Here is a 22,250-nt window from a genome sequence, read left to right on the forward strand (position 1 = left end):
CCAATGTTAATTGCAGCGCTGCTATCGCTGTGCCGACAACAGTTTTTTTTATCCCCCATCCACTGTTTGCCATGGCAGTAACAGCAATAGCCCCAATGCTGCGCCAAAGTTCAACAACAGACACAACAACCACTCCACTCGCTGGCATAATAAACACACCAAACCATTAGCGTTCATTGTAAAAATACATTTACTTCGCGCGGCAGACGTCTGGCGTTTTTAAATCCTAAAAATAACTTTGCTGCGTTTAATGAAATTAATTTTTTCACAATCGAGCTGCTAAAAGTTCAAGGACGTTGTTATAATGCAACTCAAGGTCAAGTTCAGTGCTGTGTGTATTTATTTATGTATTATAAGTATACATACATACATATGTAGTACATATTTTTCTTTAAATTTGAATATTTCGGATAGGTCAAGGTTGCATATTTAATATGAGGTAGGGATGTGCACGTAAAAAATACATCGATGTTTTGCGATGTATCAATTAATAAAAGCATACAAAAATTTAATTTAATTAAAGAAAACAACCTTTTTAATAAGGTTCAGTGTAATAAATAAATTAAATAATTGATGAACGAAATATGCTTGCAATTCTTATTGTGCCCCTTTGGTAAAATATTTCGAAAGAAGTTAGTTGTACAAATTTGATACTTATGAGTCGATAAACAAATATGTATGTATGTGAAAGAATTGGTTGCTGAACACTTTTAATGACAAGTTCTGATTTTCGATACATCGAATAAAAAACATCGATGGCACGAATAATATCGCATTAAATTATACATCGGAATTTATTCGATGCGTCGAATTAGAAACAGCGCATCCGTAGTATGAGCAGAGAGCATACAAGAAAAAACAATAATTACGGTGACCATATTTATGAGAGCCGATTACGGGACAAAAAATAATTTTGCAATTTTTTTCCACACTGTTTTCCCTGAAACAGTATGCGTAACATCTTTTCGGACCAATTTTGGGATTCTTAACATACAAATTTCAGCCTTTTTCTTAGAATCACAAGCTTTCTTAAAATTCTTATCTCATATCACACTTATGTGAATCAAAAAATGCTGAGCTATTAGAACTTTATCCGTGCTTTTTTGGTGAAAACTATAAAACATTTTATTGTATTTTTCAAACAATGAACCATTTTTATTTCTTTCGCAATTGGCTTACTTCGACGGCTTATTTTTTTGCGTGGCAAAAGAACTACAAGTTTTTCATCGTAGAAAGCACTCGGGACCGCTTTGCATTTTTGTCGGCAATAACACAAGTTTACAGAAATGAAAAAAAATTGTCCGAACTGCAACATTTTTATATGCATCCTAATTGAAAATTTTCCACTGAATCCGAAAACGAAATCAAAATGTAAGAGACTAGAACAGTTTTTGAGATATAGTAAAATTTCGGGGTTTTGAGGTATGAAAAAAGCACACGCACTTGCAATTTTCTTTGGACGTAGTTGGCCAATCTTAAATTTCTTTTTGTGTTAGTAAAGACTATCAAATTTGCTAACATGTGTCAACAAGATTATCCAACTAGGTAAGAAAGTTAGGTGCAATTCTGGAGATATACATTGGTTGGAACTGTTGTTAAAAGTTATGCAAACTTGTGGAGGAAAGGGCAAAAAATGCGTCTAAAGGGGTGAGCTAAAGTAATTCATTGGCTCTATGAAACCATACCTGAGCCTATTTTGTTCTACGAAGCCCTTGCCCGGTGGAACACGCTAGAGAAGGCTACATTCCCTAAACGACTAGAGCGTGTACTGTGGACTGCCTTTACCGGTATTAGTGTGGCACCAAAAGCCACTGATTACCCCGCCTCAGAAATAGTAGCCTCTACCTACATTCCCTGAAGGGAGGACTGGAGGAAAGGAACAGTGAACTTCTTCACGGGCCACATGAAAGCTCAGCGAGCGTTAGATGCTTGCAAAGCCTCTCTGTTGATGGGAGTTCTGATAGGCCATTGTGCGATTGGTACGTTTGGGATTCCTATCTGATCCCTCCTGTATCAGATGTGAAGAGGCTAAGATGGAAACATTTTGGCTCGCACTTCCTGTAAACCCCGAAGAAGCTCCCTGGCGTTAAAATCAGCTGCACACGTAATTTCGTAATCGGCTCGTGGGGTTTCGCCGTGAGAACAATAGGTCTCCTTTCAGTTTTCGTGATATCACAAGGGACAATCTCCTATTTGTCCAAGTGCGTACCTTGTCTGGGACAACCACTATAACCTAACCTAACCCACCATTAAACACAACACCTTCTAGGTAAAAGAGTAATTTCGCTTTGTTTGAGAAAAGTTCAATGATAATTTCCTGGAATAATAGTATTAGTGTATTGCACGGACAATTAACTTTGTTATTTTAACAAATTTTATACAAATCTACTTTTAAAACATAACCTTCAAATAAAGAGGCGATTGTAAGCGACTTTACTTTCGCTAGGCTAGGCAATGACCTTCAACTTAAAGAGTTCATCAATATAACGAAACGCAAATAAATAAAAAGGCCTGACCAAATAAACAACTTAAAGTAGCAAACGAAACTGAAACTAAAACATAAAAACATTTTTGCTTAATAATAAACCGCAAGTCTTATCAACAAAGCAGCAAAAGCAAAATAAATAAAAAACGAAAAGACGGACCAAAACAAAAAAGAAACGCTGCAAATTAAGCTTTAACTAAAAATAAAACGTAGATAAAAATAAAATGGGGAAAAAGTCAAAGTAAACAAAACAAAAACAGCAAAAAAATAATAAATATTTAGTGAAAGCAATCAACGATGGGTGATAAACGTATACATACATATATGGCACTAAACCGAGTAAATATGTACCCAACTAGAAAGAGTGTGTAAAGCAAATGGCCGGAGAGTAACTCAATTTGAATTGAGCGAAGTTTATGAAGAGAGAGCGAGTGTAAGAAAGATGAGCAAATTGTGCGAAATTTTACGATGTCATTCATGGATGTGAAACGAATTGAGTAGGGGGATACCGATTTTTTTTTTTCGTTTTAAAAATTAATTAATTAATCCTAATATGTATGTATGTAAAAATTGTATGTACATATGTGCCCAGTCAATCTCAAGCTCAATAAAGCAAGGGCAAGCTTACAAAAATTCGCATAAAGGTGAAAATTGTTACGAGTCTTGCGAACACCATTATGAATGAAAAGTCGAAAAGTAACCCATCGATCCCACGTCTGCAAAAATATGTTTCCAAGGTCAAAGGCAACATAAACTGCTTTTTCGCATTTCTCAGCCAAATGGTACGGTTTATCATAAAAATAGGTGAGACGAAAGTGTAGATCATACAATTGTCTACAAAAACTGTTATAACATTTTTCTTCCTAAGGATTACCATTTCTAAGATATCGCGATTCGAAATTGTAGTAAAAGGTGTGTACTCCATAAATTTGTATAGAAACTTTTTGTATGCCTCTACTTAGGTGCTCAAAACTTCTACATACATTTATTATCAATTTAGATGAGCAGGGCTTTATTGTATTTATGAAAGATCATGTTGTGACGTGCAAGTATCCAAAAGTTAACAGGTTCTTTCGTATTTATATTTTTACCGAAAGAAACTCTTTATTTTAATTTTTTTTAATTATGCAAAATTGTCGATGAATCGATGATTAGCTCCTAAACTACTAATTTGGCTGGAAAATATCTTATACGTAGAAGATAGTAAATTTAATAAGCTTCACTATTTTAGAAAGAAATTTAGGATTCGCACAGCGGTTTGGACCACCTGGATGCCTCTCGAAGCGTTCGCTGCATTAGCTCCCATTTCGTTTGCGGAAACTTTCCCTTGGACGTGATTGCATCGTGTCATTGGCGTATGCCACGACTTTTGGTTGGAAAACTTTAAGCTCGAAAGTCTTATAGAAATTGTGGTACTTTAACAAAAGTTGTCATTTCACGAAAAATCGGACTACCATGGCTTCTGTGAGAGCTTCCACTTATAGCTTATTTTCACCAAAAGCTTAAGAAGTCAGGTAAGTTCAAATAATTTTCACATGAGGTGATCGGCGGGGTGATTCCGATTTAGACTTAAGAGGTATCAGTGGAAAGGTATTTTCTCTCTTTTTATTTCTTTGCTAACAAGCTCATTCAAAGGACGAAAGAGAAAAGTAGGATAAACGAACATCATTCAAAGTTTAATTAAGATGTGTTGGTATTTGAAAAAAAAATAATAATTGGGACACGAATGACTTTTTTTTGCACACAAATAAAAATAGTGGGGAAACACTTTTCTACCGAGATCCCATAAGTCTAAATTAGAGTAGTTTTGGTGCAGTTATTTAAGTTTTTCGTAAATCAATCTTTGAAAAAGTAAATTAAAAACAGCATCAAAAATCTCATTATTACGATTCCGTTGAAAAGATTTTAAAATTTTTGTATGAATATTTTTTAAGCCTAATCCGTTTTGTCCTTTGAGGGAATTCTTTTTTAAACATCTTTAAGAAACTTTTTTTTTATGCATAAAAAACTCCATTTTTGGAGGTATTTTCAAATCGGTCCAGCTCGTTTAAATCTTAATATTTTTCCGAAATATTTTGCTGGACATCTTAAAATATAATAGATTTTGTAATCCCGGCGGAAAAACCGCAACTTTTTTTGGTGATGTAGTCTAATGTACATAAATATGTATACATAGATATTCCGATGTTTTGAATCTTTTTTCACATAAAAAAAAAAACATTCTTAAATTTCAGATATATACATATGTGTAGTTAAATATTTTAAATTTGTTAGGTCAGTTTTCACAATGACGAGTTAACTCAAAATCGGAAGCTAGCTATCGATTTTCAATGCCGAATGTGAGTTAAGTCTTCACTGTGTTTTTTAAATAAATTATGCACTTCTTAAGTATTTCTCCGGGAATACGAACAACCACACAAACATATGTACACATGTACACATGGTTGCCTTAATATGGAAAGGCCCTATCTCACATCGTGGGTGAAATGCAAAAGGCCGTAACTAACAAACATTTTTGTATTGCATCAAACGATGTAGGAATTTAAAATTCGACGAAATACATCGCAATCAATCACAAAATGAATTTTGGATTTTTAGTTAATTACGACTTTTTGTATTTCAGCGACGATGTGAGATAGAGCCTTTCTATATTAAAGTTACGATATACAACTGTGCATAGTGTGTATGTATGTATGTATGTATGTACATTTGTACATATGTATATCTAAATATGTACATATGTATTTGGAGCAAAGTTCAATGAACTTGGTTCGCTTTTTTATTATTTTTTTTTTATTTTTTTCCTCTGGACATTCTAACTGTCTAATTAAAATATGGTAAAATTTTGCTTCCCACATGCATATTCACTTACATACACGTTCTCAACTACATATGTATGTATATTCACATAATCACTCACACAAAACTCAACGACCGGATATTGTAACGAAAAGCGAAGGCATCAGAAAACAATTAAATGTTTTGTGTTCCATAGCCACTAATGGGTTTAGTCATTTTAAAATTTTACATTTTTCATACACTTTGCATATAGTACTACATATGTAAATTTGTATGAGCATTGCCCACTTCCCCTTTTGCGAAATGCTCATAAAGAATGCGCAAGACTCAAAAATTGAGAGCACTTACGAAGAATTGCTGCTCAAAAAAGCGAGAGCGCCACGCGAGATCAACGAAAATGCAGGCACAGAAGAAACGCAAGCAGCGCGCGCTGTTACCTACCACTACACCTGCAATGGCAGCGACGTCGCCGCGCTGTTGACGTTGACGGCGACGCTGATGCACTGTTGACTGCGACGCAGCTGTGCAGTCGTGTGTATCTATGAATTTATCTGCTTACACACAACTGTGTGCGTGGCGCGTACTTACGCACATCTGCCTGATTTACATATGTAGGTAATTTTCGCCGTGTAAAATCTTTTTCATTCATTATACCTATACATTAAAGGAGACTTTTATGCATTTTTATATGAATTTAATTACGGCTGAATGTACATTTATTGGGGATTTAAGGTTAAATCATAGTTTTATTTTCACATTGTCTGACTGTTTCATTTCACCGGCGTGTGCGCATTTTTATACATACATGCATACTATATGTATGTTTGTAGGTATGTACACATGTATTTAAGAGATACACAAATTATTTAGATACATTTTTATAACACATAAACTCCTACAAAAGAAACTGAAATGCGTCACTCAAGCGTCACATTTAGATAAGTGCATATTTTTCATGGATTTTACAAAAGTTTTAATTTTAAATGCCTAATGCAGTTTGTTTTATACATACAAACACTTATACTCACACATATATGTATGTGTATATACATATGTATGTATTTATGTGTGCAGTAGGTATTCCCATTTTAAATATCGTTGTTTGCCATCCCCCCCTATCTACGCTTTAACCATGTCGCGCATTCGTCAGTTCATTCATAAAATTTTCTTCAACTTTTCTGTGCGAAAATAAAGTTTCTCGCTCGCACTGAGTAAGTTTTTTTCATTTGTTGTTTTTTTTTTTAAGTTTTGCTGAATTTTATTTTTTTCTCCAATTTTTAACCGACTGCAGAAAAAGGAGGATGTTATCGATTCGTAGGAATATTTTTGTTCTTATGTATTTTACCGCATAACGGTGGATCACGTAAACCGAATTCTATATCGAAATTGTTCTACATGAAAATAAACTACATGAACTGTAGGTGTAATTATAATACCTAAAGCATCATAGCTGTTTTTAAAAGTTTGTATGTTCGTTTTGTAATATGGTTCAAGTTTGTTTCCAACACAACCAGAAACCACTTTTCGGAAGTCGTCGAACACTTGGACATACTTGTGTCCGGCTAATTTTTTATATCCCCGTAGAATATCTATGTTATCTAAAAGATGTTTGCACGCATTCTTTGAACGCAGACATTCCGCCACTTAATTCACGACGAACATGACAAGCATTTGCCAATGCAAGTGATCGTTTGTCAATAGTAGTTGCGTTCCAGATGCTTCACGATTTGCAGGTTCTTACAGGTGACCACTTCCCATAAGGTTTATTAATGGAGAAAACAGCTGTTCCTGCAAATCGTGAATATCGTGAAGCATCTGGAACGCAACTACTATTTACTACACCAAGCACAAGATGGAATTCAGGCGCCGGAATGACATGATTCACCTTTCACAGGCGATTAGTTGAATTAAAAGTTGAACAAAAGTAGGCAGCCGACCAAATATTTGCTTCAACAGAGAGACAGACTTTAAAAAATCCACCACCTGCATCAATACCTAATTTTAAGTGAAGATCTAATACACTCCGCTTTTCTTTCGCATATTCAACGAAAACGCTTGCAGGAAATATCAGTTGCAGACGTATTTGAAATTTTACTGCCCTTTATTTTAACGAAAGGATACTTTTGTGCACAAAAAAGTTATCAACGCAATGCGATTTTTCATATAGTTCTGATTATAATCCTGGTGAAACTGCTTTTCTATTTCTCATGCTGATACGATACGAAGCTGCTAGTTTCAAGATCCCACGATCACTGAGGTTTTAATCACTCTTCAGAGTTACGACATCGTATAAAGAGATTTTAATTTTTATGACTTGCGAAACAAATTGATGCCCCGCTTTTCAAGCTAAATCTGAAAGATTCCTGACTTGGGACGATGCATTACATGAATGACTTTCCGGTCCGAAAGACAAACGACCGGCGTGTTTTGTTGGACTCGGCCAAAATTGCTTAGGCGGTCACAGCACCAAACAGCTGTGTGTAAGATTTATCGTGACTATCTGCCAAATGACTTAACATCACGGAGCACTTAAGCACAACGGATGAATTCAAATGCCTTGATCAGCGCCCAGAAATGCAAGCAGTTCAGTACCAATTGGCAAGCACTTCAGACACACTGGCCACCTTAATAGGGCCGAAACGTAACTAAAGTCTCTGCCGTGCTCTGGGTCCCGGCACCCGGTTGCACTGCAACTTCACATTTAACCATTGATGGTTCTACCCGCATTTGTGTGGGTGGTACACCACAAACATCACGTTACCCCCATGAACAGACCGAAGTACTTAATGCTCCCCAACCAGACCTGCTCGACCAGCTACACTCGCCCGACTTGCTCAACGTGCACAATTCGCACTTGCCAAACTTGTTCACATGCACACCTGCTGTCTCCCACCTGGAGAAATTTTCACCGTTTCGCCATTATACACCAATTTTCACCATCAAACACCAATTTCACCATTACACCAAATTCTCTTCCTTTCGTTCAACTTCTTTCTCTCCGTTTTGAGTCTTGCCAGCGTTCATCGTACTTGTGTCGCTCGCCTTGCTCATGCAGCTAATTTTGCCGGTGAATACAAAACGAGGGCATATGTTCCCCGTGGTACTAGGTTTAAGTCTCTGGTAAGACTTCGAAAGCCGTAGACTTGTAACAGTTGGGCCTCCACCGACTCAGGACTGGTAGCCTTTGACTGGGACCCCGAGGTTACAGCACCAAACAAGAAGAAGAAAAGTTATAGCTGCTATTTCGGTGATTACCACATCTCATCTCATCAGCCAGCCTGCCAATTTGGCTCAAAACGCGCCATTCTTATGGTCATATTTTACATCAATTGGCATCTAATCTTAAAATCTGGCAAAAGGTGCTAAAATGACACTTTTAAAAAATAGTAATATTTCCAAGCCGAATTTATATAAGGTGGTGTTGTTTCATCAGCTTGAATATGTCCATACATTTTTGTGAAACCGTTCGCGTGTATTACTTTTTCATCAACAAAAAATTTCTAGTTTCTAAAGTTTATACCACTGGTTTATTATATTTTGGTATTGCACTTTTGTTTTTTCACTGCTGAATGGCAGGAAAATAAGTAATATCCTTTCGATTAAAACAGATGGCACCTTTGTTTTAGCACTATTCTTTTTGGCACTTTTTTATCTTCAATATGGCACCTCATAGCTAAGTATAGACGGCAGCCCTGCTCATCAGACTTCCTCATGCAGTTCACTGGGATTCAAACTCGCTTCCGGCTTTCAGAGCAATTGGTCTAAGTTCGCAATGTAAATTGTTGTAGCCTTTTCCACTTTTTCATTAGTCAACCCAACTACAATCAAGGGCACATTTTTTTTATTTTTTTATACTTTAGACACCAGAAGCAACAACAAAATACACGTTAATGTTTTTATTGTTCTAATGTTTCTACCTATTTCCTTGGCTTTATTCTTTTATGTGTGTTAACCACATTTCACTCATTTTAATAGAATTTCAATAACAAAGTAGACACGTCTCATTTTTCTCGTTTTTTGTTTTAACCAAACGTCAGCAATCATTGCGAAATCATTTTTGGCTTCGGTAGACCTATAATTTCATAATATTACATTAGCTATTTTGTATATGTTTCCTTTCACTACATTCTATAAGCGTCGTTCTCTTGATTTTTTAATTAAAATTAGTATTTTGAAAAAAATTTTAAATAAAAGTTTTTTCCTCTAAAATTTAATTATATGCACATAAATACATATGTAGGTACTCTAATAAAGATACATATCACAAATTAACGTTCCTTATTTTATCGTTTCATTTTCCTTTATTCCTATTTCTTTTTCTCTCGTACCAGTTTCTTTACACTTCATTCCATTTCATTTCACTTTACATTGTTCCATTCCATTATTTCACATTTAAACCAGTTATTCTCATTTCATTTCCCGACAATCCATTGCCTCTTCAATTTATTATACCTACATACTTCCTTTTCGTCCATTTAATCTACGTGTTTGTATGTATATAATTTAATCCGTTTCCTTCCACTACACGCTTCATATATTTTTTTTTTTAGATTTTTAGTTAAAACTATGATTTTAGTTAATTTGTTCTGTTTGTTTGCCTATTTGTTTACTTTTTAGTACGAATTTGCATACTACGTCTGCATGTATGTATGTATGTCTATAAGTTTTTCTTATTAGGCAGGTCTTTTTTTGTTTGAATTCACACGAACGTTTCCTTTTTCTACTTTGTGATTTTTAATTGTTGCTTTTTTTTACTTAATTTTATAACTTTGCCTCTTCCACATTCTTCGCAAAAACTTTTTTTCACCACAAGCACACATTAAATACATACATAAATAAAAACAACAAAAACTAATACGCCAGTCAGCAAATTAAAATTACTTAATTCCAAAAATTTTTGTTACTTTATTTGGCAACGGGTAATTAACCTTTTCGTTTTGAGCTGCGGCAATTCGCTTTGCCTGTCGTTGTGTGTATTCGTTTCTTCACACACACATCCATGCATGCATATGCACATACAGTTGCACAATAGGTGCCGCCAACCATTCAGCGCAGCCAAAGTTACCACCAGCCTTGTATTCCGGTGGCTGGTGGCGGTGTCGATTTTTTCTTTGGCTTGGACTTTCAAATTTTGCACCTCCACTTCTGCTACTGCTGGGTTTTTGTGCTCTTGCGACCACCGCCACTTTTAGTCACTTCTTTTTCTATATTCAATTCAAATTATGTACTCCAACAAATTTTTTCTTCTTCTCGTTGGATATATGTATGTATGTATGCAACTAACTACATACACAATTGTTAAAACTAATCGCTCAATTGCGAACGATTTCTACTCGCGTTTTTACCACTCACTGCACTGCACCGCACCGCACCGCACTTCCCTCTGTTCCACTTTTGCTGCTTTTTCGTTTGCTTTACAATTTTTAATATGTACGAGTACTTAAGTACATACATACAAACATACATATGTATGTAGATATACATACTTAAATGTGATTTAATATGTATTTTCTCGTTTTCCCATTTGGCTTTCACTGGTCTTCTTCATTTTGCTTATAGATTTTTTCACAGCACCTTCAATTCAATTCGCCATTCGGTGGCGGCGCTACTTTTCATTTGCAAATTGTTGGTTTTATGGCCTTTTTCACAGTTTTTTCGCCACAATTTTACACTTTTCACATTGGCACAATATTATTTCACAATTATTGAATAATTTCTGTAATTTTTAGTGCATTTTTACCAATAAAAAATGTATTTTCAAATTTTTTCACTATGGCAGCAACGAATTTCACACGGAACGCGTCCGCCGATACGTCAGCGCAGCGCCGTATCTATCGGATACCTAAACGGGCGGCAGACAGCGTCGCGAACAATTGCCGCCCGTCCGTAATCGTAATCATCGTCGTCGCCATAGCCATCGTCATCGTGGTCGTTGTTGTGTGTTTGCTGTATTGTCGTTGTTGTCTCAGGCGCTGCCCCTACCTCGGTGGCAGCGTTCGCGCTCTGCATCCACTGGGTACTCACTCAGCAACTCTGCGTCTAGCTGCCGTTTGGGTAGTTTGCTTGTAGTGTTTGTTGTTGCTGATGTTCGATTTGTTGTTGTTCTACGTACGTACGTACGTATGTTTCGTTCTCGCTCGTTTTGCGTTGAATGGCTGACTGAAATGGCTCTTTGGTTATTTTACTTAACTGCCTGGGTGATGGCGTTTCTCGCTGCTGCCGTCTGCTGCTGGCGTTGTTCACATGCTCATATGTCAGTATGTATGTATGTGCGTATGTATGCCTGCTTGTCTCTACATTTGGTTAACTTGAGGTTCAACAACAACAACCCAACACTAAACTATTAAACAACCAAGCCAAGTAAGCAAGCAGGCAGCCAGCAGATGTGTATAAACGACTGTATTTTGGGGGGGGAATTAGTGAATGAATGGTTGGATGGTTGGGTGGAGGGACGTATGTACATAGATATGTATGAATGTACATGTGTAAGGTTGGTTGTTTGACTGTTGGCTGGCAGCACAGACGAGCTGACAGACTAAATGACTGAAAGCCTGCCTAACTGACTGGTTAGTTCAATCAAGAGCCACAGACGAGATCGAGCGTACGCAGCTGAGTTAAAAGATAGCTGAACACACAACATATCGCCATACATACGCACATACAGACATAAGTACGCAAACAAGCAAGTAAGTACATTTGTCAGCATGCTTGCAGATACATTTTGTGTACTATGCCGCCGCACTCAGGCAGTTTACATAGCTGCTTGTATCTGTATCTTACAATCGGCATTGCTGTTAACGTTGCCACCACCACCATCACCGCCAGAGCCACAAAACATAGCCGTAGCCACAGACCGAGCCGCAGCCAGCGCCCCGTGAAGTGAAGTGACTTTACGCATTTTCTACATTTCGCCCATAAGAACACGTACATATATAAGTATGTATGTATGTATGTATCTACATTTATCGAGAACTCTAAAAAACACACATTCACACAAATAGCCATTTTACATATGGATGTACAAACATTCCCACATTGAAAGCACGCATTGCGCTCGAAATGGCTGCGAAATGGAACGAGTAAATTTATCGATGGCTGGATGGATGGATAGATGACCGAACAAATGGCTGGTGGCTTGATTGCACGGTCGCACACAGTTCTATATGCATACATACATGCAAGCATACGATTAAATGTACAGACATACATGTGTTTGCTGAAGAGGTACAAGCATAAAATTTATCGGATAGATATGTACATACGTATCTACATCGCATTTAGGTAGGCAGCTAAAAGGACAAGTGGGCAGATATAAGAAGCCTCAGTAAATCATACAACCAAGACTTTAGAAAAGCTACAGCCAAATTCTAGCGATTCCAGAAATTGGTAAGTCCTGTTGGCATCCGAAGTTAGTGTCAACGAGTTCAACTTTAAAAGTTCCTTACAACACTTGTATGGTTTTATGTCAATTTATTTATGGAAAAAGTATGTGCAATTCCCCTAGAAACATACATACATATGTAAATATAGTATTTATTGCCTAAAACTAAAGCGCCCCACTAACAATAAATTTACACAACGCCGGTTGGGAGAAAATTACTGGTGGCTTTAAGTATTTATCCATTTTTTTTTAATTAAATTTAAAATACTATTTAATTAAATACGTATACATGGAAAAAATGGTTTGATTGCAATTATTTGAGATATTTTACTTTTTATTTTGGCGCTACAGGCTTTGGCATACTTACATGCGTCATGGAGCGATACTCAGTTGAACAAAGTGTAAAAGTGGTCGAAATGTTTTATGAAAATGATCGTTGTGCAAGAATTGCATTTCGCGCATTGCGTGATTTTTTCGACCAACATAACCGTCCATCTGAGTCAAGAATCAGTCGTTCGGTGCAAAAATTCGAAGAAGCTAGGTCGGTGAAAAAACGTGACAATACCTGTGCGGCTTCGTGCAGGTCGTTCGGCTGAAAATATTGCTGCTGGGGAATAAAGTGTGGACCAAGCCGCGACAAACTCAACTCTTTGCACATACATACATATGTACGTTTCAATTGACACCGTATCTGAAGCCTAAATAGCATTTGCAGCACCGTATACATACAAACATGTTCAACAATTGGATGCAATTGATGCCGATTAAAAACAAATCATTATGAGCCTTGATACACCTTTTCACCCAAACAGATACATTACCAAGCAAGCAAAACTCCACCATTTGAGGTATTGAAAATCTACATATGGGGTATTCCATCGTCACGGGTGGGACATTTGTACAGCAAAAATAGTTTTTCTTTTTTAATTTAAGTATAAAGTACTAAGCAATTCTACATTTTGATAAAGCTACACCTAGTTCACTAATATACAAGTTATTACCAAATACGAAAAATATTCCAACTTGATTTTATATTGGAAAATTCTGAGCTGTTTCTTCCGTCACGGGTAGGACAAAGAAAAGACACTGCTTTTTGGAGAACATATATTTTAAGGAAAGTCTGTGAATNGTCAGAAAAGATCTTGTGTATCGATGTCTAATCCGAAAAGTTATCTGCATTAGAATACTTGTAAGCAGATACATATGTATATCTTTGTCACTTAAAGGCTATTTATTGGATTGAATTTATAAGTTTCGCGAACTTCTAGATTTTCTTGGTTGGAACTTTTCAGGTAATTGTTAATATTGACTTTTAATTGTTGTTAAGCAACCCTCATCATAGAATTCTCTGGCGTCTCTAAGATAGTAATGCTTATCTTGACTTTTCGAGCTGGCCACGCGAAATTTTTTACTACATCGCTTAGCCCACCAACAGTATTATGGTGTTTAGTCAACCTGTACTTCAGAGTTTTGTGGCATTAAACATAGGTTTGAAACGTTAAACTTATTTTTTTATTGTTAGGCATCATTAGAAAAAAATTATAAATGATTGTCACGGGCGGGACACGATAAAACGTTTCAAAATCTCTTAAGTAGGTACTTATAATATAATAAAAGAAATGAAATAGGGCTGCTTAGTATAAACACACTCTAGTTATGAAATTATAGAAAACTCCCTAAAGTAGTAACTAAGCAATACGAAGTTTAAAACTTTTTAGTCACGGGTTGGACATGCTAAACCGTAGTGATTTTATCCTATTATATAATTTAAATGCCTATTTTTCTTCAATGCCATATTGCTTCTTCGGGGCGCAGAAAGATCGAGACATTTATTCCCCCCTTCAAAAAAATAATAACTTTGTGAATACTTGATTTTGCAGAGCCTTCTATATTAAAATATGTTGTCGTATTCAAGTACTTTTCTAATGTTGAAGTTTTGAGTGTATTTACAGTGTAATAAAATAATATAACTAAATTTTTTTTCGAAAAAACGTTAATTTCAGGTATTGAGCATTGATTCATCAAGCATTCCATGTTCAATAAGCTACTCTACAATTGGACACAAAGTTTCACTTACTCATGGAATACCCCATATGCAACATTCACAAAAAAAAACTATGCACGTACAATGAGACAATGTTTGGTGTGGTTCCTGGGTTGGAGGAGTGAACGATGAACGCTAACGCCTGGTTAGATGGCATGAACTTGGACAAAATGTGATGTTAACAGAACGATACCACTTCCCACACAGCGCCTGAACAATGTCCCTATTGCGATCGAAGTTCCTAGTACTCATCTCATAATACAACGATACGCAGTTGCGAACGAAAAATGGCACAACGCCGAAACCGATTTGCTGCCAAGCCAAATTTAACAAGGTATAACGGAAAATCGTTCCACCGTACATCATTTCCGGCGAGATCTTGCGATTTCCCAGTATTTCACTTCTTCTGTGGCTACGGGAAAAGTATGGTATATGTCAATAGGCTCGAGACGATTCCAGAGCTGAGAAACGAAATCATACGGGTGGTTCCAGAAGTACCCGGCCTAACCTAGATATGGCGGTAGTTGTTATACAATCTATAAAGCATATGTTTCAAGTTCGAAGATGTTGTTTAGTATTTGTTTGGCAGCCTTTAATAGTGAACGTTTTCAGTGAATTTGTGAAAATGGAGAAAATTTTTCATCGTTATGTGATACAATACTTTTTAAAGCGAATTCATATAAGGCGGTCTTGTTTCATTGGCTGTGAGTACATGTGATTGTCTAAACTTTGTATTTCGCTAGTGCGTGAGTGAAAATGTGAGTGTTTGTATTTTCTGTCAACCGTTTTCCTTCGGGGAAGAATAGCTTCGTTCCTTTGTTTGCAACAGTAAAATATTGGGTGCAGGCAAGGTCATGGCGTCGGTTTTTTTGGGATGCGCAAGCGATAATTTTCATTGACTATCTTGGAAAAGAAAAAACTATCAACGGCGAGTATTATGCGAAGTTATTTCAATGTTTGACCAACGAAATTAACCAAAAAGGGCCACATTTGGCTAAGAAGAAAGTGTTGTTTCACCAAGATAATGCACCAGCTTACAATATGTTACGGGTATTGCAATGGCCAAAATTAATGAATTAATATTGAATGAGGTATCTCATGCACCCAATCCGCCAGATTTAGCCACCTCGGATTATTTTCTCTTCTTCAACTTGAAAAAATTGCTCAGTGGTCAATGAGTTTCTAACGACGAAGAGTGATATCGGCAGTTAATTGCTAGGGGTATCGAACTTATTGAACACCGCTAGGAAAAGTGTATAGAGCTGAAAGGAGATTATGTTGAAAAACTAATATATTTTTTTCAAAATTTTTATGTTTTCTTTGTTGTGGTCTGGGTTTGTATTTGTGGCCAAGAGATTAATCCGATTCAAAGAATAAATGGAATAATGAACCGACTTGTCTGTGCCGAAATTTAAAAAGACGTAATGTTGCTATATGCTGAGGATGAAAAGCCACAGTACCAACTTTTTTTGAGCTCTGTTAAAGGAAATGTTTCCAGAGAATAGATAGTTATCCGTGGAAGGAATTATTTTGGTGTTGTCCAAGAAACCTTATTAAAGAAATATTGCTAGCACTAGCACGGTTTAGCCTAGTCAATTGGCATTTGTCTGTGTTCTTAGTGTTATTTTGCTGGCGGAAAAGAATGGAACTTTCTTATTTGTAAGCACATAAACTGGCTTTTCTTTCAAGAACTTATAATACATAAAAATTCCTAATACTTCGGGGTCATCCCACAGAAGATCCAATAAAAGTATTGATTAAACAGGTTTGTGAGACATGTCCGGAGATAAATGTTGTCAGGCGTAGTTTGTCCGCACTGTTCCGTTGGCTGGCTCTATTCGAGATAATTAGCGATATGATACTTAACTTCAGCTATGACTTCTTTCAGATAGTATTAGTGTTCTTTAAGGAAGTCAACATGCTTTGCTCTAGAAGCATGGCTTTTTGCAACTCAAAAGATTTCCTTGATTCGTTTTCAAAGTGCTCAAAGCTTGCGATATGGAACTTTATCTAATTGGTACAGAAAAGCTGTATACTGCTGAGGGCATCGTTTCCACGAAATGTTGGTCTTCGTACCCGGAACGACCAGGACTGTCCATGGCCATGGACTGTCACTGCAGCTGCACACCGCAAAAGCGCGTTTGGATGTTTGGAGCTGTTACGATACGAAGTGTCAAGGAACCAGAAGTGGTCGTACAATGCTAGCCCTTTCTAGGCTAAATGTATACTAGTATAAGTACTTTGTCTAGCATACTTAGCTCTGCTACCCGGAGATCAATTAGCTTTCCCGCTACCTCGTTTGAGTTGTTCCTACTCCCATTTATGCTTTATGTGCATGCGAATTTTCTCACTACATTCTCGTTGAGCCCTTTCTTATTATTATTTCCGCTCCTCAATTTTGCTTTTGTTTGCTGTGAACTCAGTTAGTCAACAACCTGTGCCGCTTTCCTGCCTCCAATTGCTACACTTTTGGCTCCTCTAGCGCGAGCGACGTTGTGAGCAATGGAGTGATGGGAGACGACGAAGTGACTTACAAGATGGCGACAACGCCGCCGTTTATTATTTGCGACTGAGACAACAATGTGTGGTGCGTTGACTTGTTTGTTATGCTTGTTGCGAGACTTGGTGACTTGATGGGGACGCGACCTCAACTTACACGCACGCAGATACGCAATAACTCAGATACGCACAGCAACAACATTTGGCAAGAAGCAAAGCAGCGAAATGTGCGATGAGGCAATGGTAGAGAATCGACCATGTTTTTTTTTTTTTACGTAGGTATATATGTATGCACGTTGGTTTATGCGCGTGGATGTATGTTTGTTTGTATGTATTTACTTATGTAGAATTGTATGTTTGCGCACGAATTTTTATTAATTATCGTCGTTGGATTAAACGACATGCCGCACACGTCCGCTTGCCTGCTGCTTTACAAAGCAATCACTAGCAATGTATGTATGTACATTAGGGTGCTTTTTTTTGCGACTATTGTTTTTGAAATTGAATTTCTTACGAATTTGTCATTTACATTTTTTCTGTAGTTCTGGTTATTTACGAGATAGGAGCAAAAAAACAGGAATTTAATAAAAATAACGGGGTTGGTGACCCGTACTAACACTCGCTGTTGGGAGTTGGAGTTACGCCGCAATAGACACTTTTGTATAACATTTAATTCTGAAGAAAATCCGTCATTGACCATAATTATACCATAAATTGCCTCTGAGCTGTAGAGTATTGAAAAAGAAAATCAAAGTATGCGTATATTTTATATGGGAAATCTTTACACGCCTTGGGCGAGTACTTAATGTTAATGTTAAGGGTTCAAATTTTCAGCGAATTTTTCTTTAGCACCCTAATGATGTACATGCATATGTATGGATGTAGCTGAGTGCTTGCATGTCACACCTTATGCAAGCAGCCCGTTTTGGTGCATTGATTGAGCTGAGTATGCGCAATTTTTGCACAAACATTTTTACTTATGCACATGTGTATCTATACAAGTACATACATATGTATGTGTGTACATTTCTGGCTCTGTTTTTCATTTCTTTGTTAGCATTAAGGCAGCTACAGCCGTTGATTGCTTTTATTTGTCATCTCAATTGCTGATTTTTGTCATTACATACATACATACATACATATTTTTTTTTGCAGCCGCAAAAAAATCTGCGCAGCTCTTCGTGCCACCTACAATTCGCCACCCTCCTACTATTTGTAGCTTCAGTTCTTCACGCGCACATTAAATCTTCCACAACATTTTTCTTTTCCACTGTTCTGCGCACATCCGTTTTCTACTTTATCTACTTATTTACGACAGATACAGATACAGGTACAGCTGCAAATATGTAGGCACGTATGTAGTAGACAGAATATACGAGTTGTAGATACAGATTCCGTGATGGCTCATGACATTTGTTCTGTATCTACTACTATATGTATGGAAGTGTAGATGTACATACATAACTACAATATGTATAGAGATGCCTGAATGTGAAGTAAGAAATATTGAGAAGCAATCGATTGTAGATTTTTATGGGACGCAAATTTCTGATGTGTCCGTGTGTTTGTCTTTTGGACTTTGTTGCCTATAGCAGCCGACACTTTGTATTTGCTTGAAGACAGTAGAGACTTTTTAATGCATTCCAACTGCATACCTACATACCTAAATATACTGCATGTATGTACACATGGTTTGCATCTACAATAAAAGTATGTACATACAACTTTTATATGAAGAAGTCAAGAAGTCTAACTTTGGGCGAAACCGAACTTTACAAATATACCTACCCGACACACGTACCTATTAAATATATTTTTTTCATCTTTCTCAGACTTGGCAATATTTCCAACTTATCCATGCAATTCGATTTTAAATTGGGGGAGAGATATATTATTTACATGTGCGAACAGCCAGAAAGACCTTTTTGTCACTTTTCGCAAATCAGTTTCAGAAATGAAAGTTGTAAAGTATTACTGCAACTGAAAGAGTGCAAATCCATAACAAAACAATTTTTCAATTTGCTAGTGCCACGGATATTTATTTATATTCACGCATCCTCTGGGTAGCGACCAAACACCCGTTTGGGAGCGAGCTAAAGTGAGAAGGTGGAAAATTTCTCGTGCGCTAGGTTTACAACCCGCCACGCCCTATAGAAAAGAACAAAAAGCCTCGGACGAGACCCACTTTTTTTGATGCCGATCACGGCAAACGTGACTATGATTTTAGGGTATGCACCTGCAATATCCGGACCCTTAATGGGGAGGGTGCCTCTGCCCGACTGGTTGATGTCCTTGGGAAAACTAAGGCTGACATCATCGCCATCCAAGAAATGCGATGGACAGGGTAAAGTAAGGTAAGCGTGAAGCCTTGCGACGTCTACTACTGTTGCCACGTAAAGGAGCGCAAATTCGGTGTTGGATTTCTGATGGCAGAGAGAGGTGGAGATGTTTGATGGCTCCGTCGCCGATATATTCTGATGAAAATAATAAGAGCCGCATAACTGAACCGCTCAGGCGCAATACTTTACGAGAGCGAACAATTGATGACGTGTGCCGACGACATCGACATTATCGGTAAAAACAAGGGCTACGTCTATTCTTCCTTCTCGCAATTAGATAGAGAAGCAAGGCGAATGGATCTGGTGGTGAACGAGTAAAAAACGAAGTATCTCCTGTCATCACACAAACAGTCACAACAAAACACAACAAAAAGTAGACAACTTCGTTTATTTAGGAACCAGCAGTAACACCAATAACAATGCCAGTCTTGAAATCCAACGGAGTATCACTCCTGCCAATAAGTGCTACTTTGCACTGAGTAGGCAATTGAGAGGTAAAGTCCTCACTCGTCGTACAACGATCACACTCTATACGTCAGGTGTATGGCGCGGAGGCATGGAAAATGCAAACAACTGATGAAGCGGGTCTTGGAGATTTCGGGATTAAGTTTCTGCGAAAGATTTACCGTCCTTTACGCGTTGGCGATGGCGAATACCGCAGACGATTTAACGATGAGCTGTATGAGCTTCACAACGATATGGACATAGTGCAGCGAATTAAAATTCAGCGGCTCCTTTGGCTTGGCCATTTCGTTCGAATGGACAGAAACGCTCCTGCTCTGAAAGTATCCAACATCGGTCAATTAACGGGGGGATACTGTATACAGAAAAGCAGATTTGTAAATTATTTAGTAAACAATTCAAACAAAAAAATTAAAGCAAAATACATATTACGGCGATTTGTCAACAGTTCTATAAAAAAAGTTATTTTCACGAGTAGATATTTTTTGTATGTGCCTACATATATGTATACGTACTTGTGTAAATATATGCAAACATCGTATTAAATCAAACGGAAGATAGTACATGACTCAGTATGTTGTTTTGCGAAGTACCTATCTACATACCCATTTGTTGTTGTTTATTTACTTGAAAAAATTCTTATCAGCGTAAAATCTTAATACTTTTTTTACACTTAAACTTGAAAATACTTATATACATAGTCGTACATACATACATATATACTTTGTTATGTACATATAGTAAATTTATTTTCTTAATGCGTTTTGTCATAGAGATGTATTTCTGACCCATGGGAAATCACAAAAGAGCGCCAAGCATTGTGGCAAAATCATACGACTGAATGCAGACTATGGGTTGCCAATCGATTGGGCCTTATCAGTGTGGCTTCAGGCCAGAAAAATCCACCATTGACAAGCTTTTCAGAGTGCGAAAAAATGTTGTTAACGACAGTAATGTCTAACAAACGCAATTCTGGGCCTGTTTGCGTAATTTAGCAAAGTTGATAGGCGTTTTGATCTCTGCCCAAACCGGCAAATTTTTGTAGTGCCAAAAAAAGAAGAACAGAGTCCGCACAAGCTTTTGGATTACTAATTAAAAGCTTTAATAGTGAGCAGAGACTGAAAATAAAAATTATTTTTAGATTTGTAAGCCAATCAAGCATATTGGATGAAACTTCATCCAATTTTGTTTCGAATATAAAAAAAATTTTATCTCCCATTGTGATATACGATTTCCTAATGATTAAAAAAAACTTTACTTTTATTATTTAGAGCAACAAAATTGATTATAATTATGTTTTAAGGCAAAGCTTAAGGCTAAAGTTGGCCTTGTAGATACATATATTTATGAGCAGAAAAAAAATTATAATTTTTGCTTTTTATTTTTTTACACTCAGAAAAAAAGTTAAAAAGTTTAAAACTTCTGAAACTTTTTCCGTACCTGTACTGGATTTTCTGGGAATTTCTTTTCTTTTCTCTGGATTTTTCCGGAACCATTCAGCAATTTTTCGGTATTCTCCGCATTTTATTTTTCGTTCCTTTTCAGCAACTTTTGTAACTTTTGCAGGACTTTTATGGATTTTTAAGGATTCTTCGAGTTTAATTTGTTGCCAATTTTTCGGGATTGTTCAAGTTTTTTAAGACCTCAAGTGTTTTATATTTGGATTTTTCCGGGCATTGGTATTTTTTGGACTTTTCTAGATTTTTCGGAAATCTTAGCGTTTCATTTTTCGAGATTGTTTCGAGACCTTTTGGGGTTTTGTGGAGATTCTTCGGGACATTTTCAAATTTACCGAGACGTGTCCGGCACGTTAGGAATTTCGTCGGGATCTCCTGTACTCGCCCTGTGTTACTTTGCGATCTTTTTTCAGGAAGTTTTGGAATTTTTTCGAGACTTTTCTGGACTTTGTATCATTTTTCGTATCTATTTTTTGTGATTTTTGTAACATTTTGGGATTTTTAAAAATTTTTGCAATTTTTTCGAGTTTTTTCGGAAACTTTTGGAACTTTTCCAATACCTTTCTTGATTTTTCGGTATTTTTATCGAGACTTTTTGAGATATTCTCGAGATTCGTCTGGAACTGTTCAGAATAATGCGGGATTTCCGAATGATTTACATACCTTTCGGACTTCTGACATTTTTTCGCGACTTTTCTGGAATTTTCGTGTTTCTGATTTCTAGATTTTTTTCGAAAACTTTCGGTACGCTTTGGCGTTTCTTAAGGACTTTTCAGGAATTTTT

The 22,250-nt window shown here is 36.8% G+C and overlaps 1 protein-coding gene across 1 annotated transcript in view; it reads right to left on the reverse strand.

Moving 5' to 3' along the window:
• LOC108362005 (uncharacterized) overlaps positions 1-22,250 on the reverse strand; it is a 116,283-nt gene that overhangs the window by 25,884 nt on the left and 68,149 nt on the right.

Source organism: Rhagoletis zephyria, unplaced genomic scaffold (genome assembly GCF_001687245.7).
Source record: "Rhagoletis zephyria isolate East Lansing unplaced genomic scaffold, Rhagoletis_zephyria_1.1 Rzeph_scaffold_00908, whole genome shotgun sequence".
In the NCBI taxonomy this organism is placed as follows: domain Eukaryota; kingdom Metazoa; phylum Arthropoda; class Insecta; order Diptera; family Tephritidae; genus Rhagoletis; species Rhagoletis zephyria.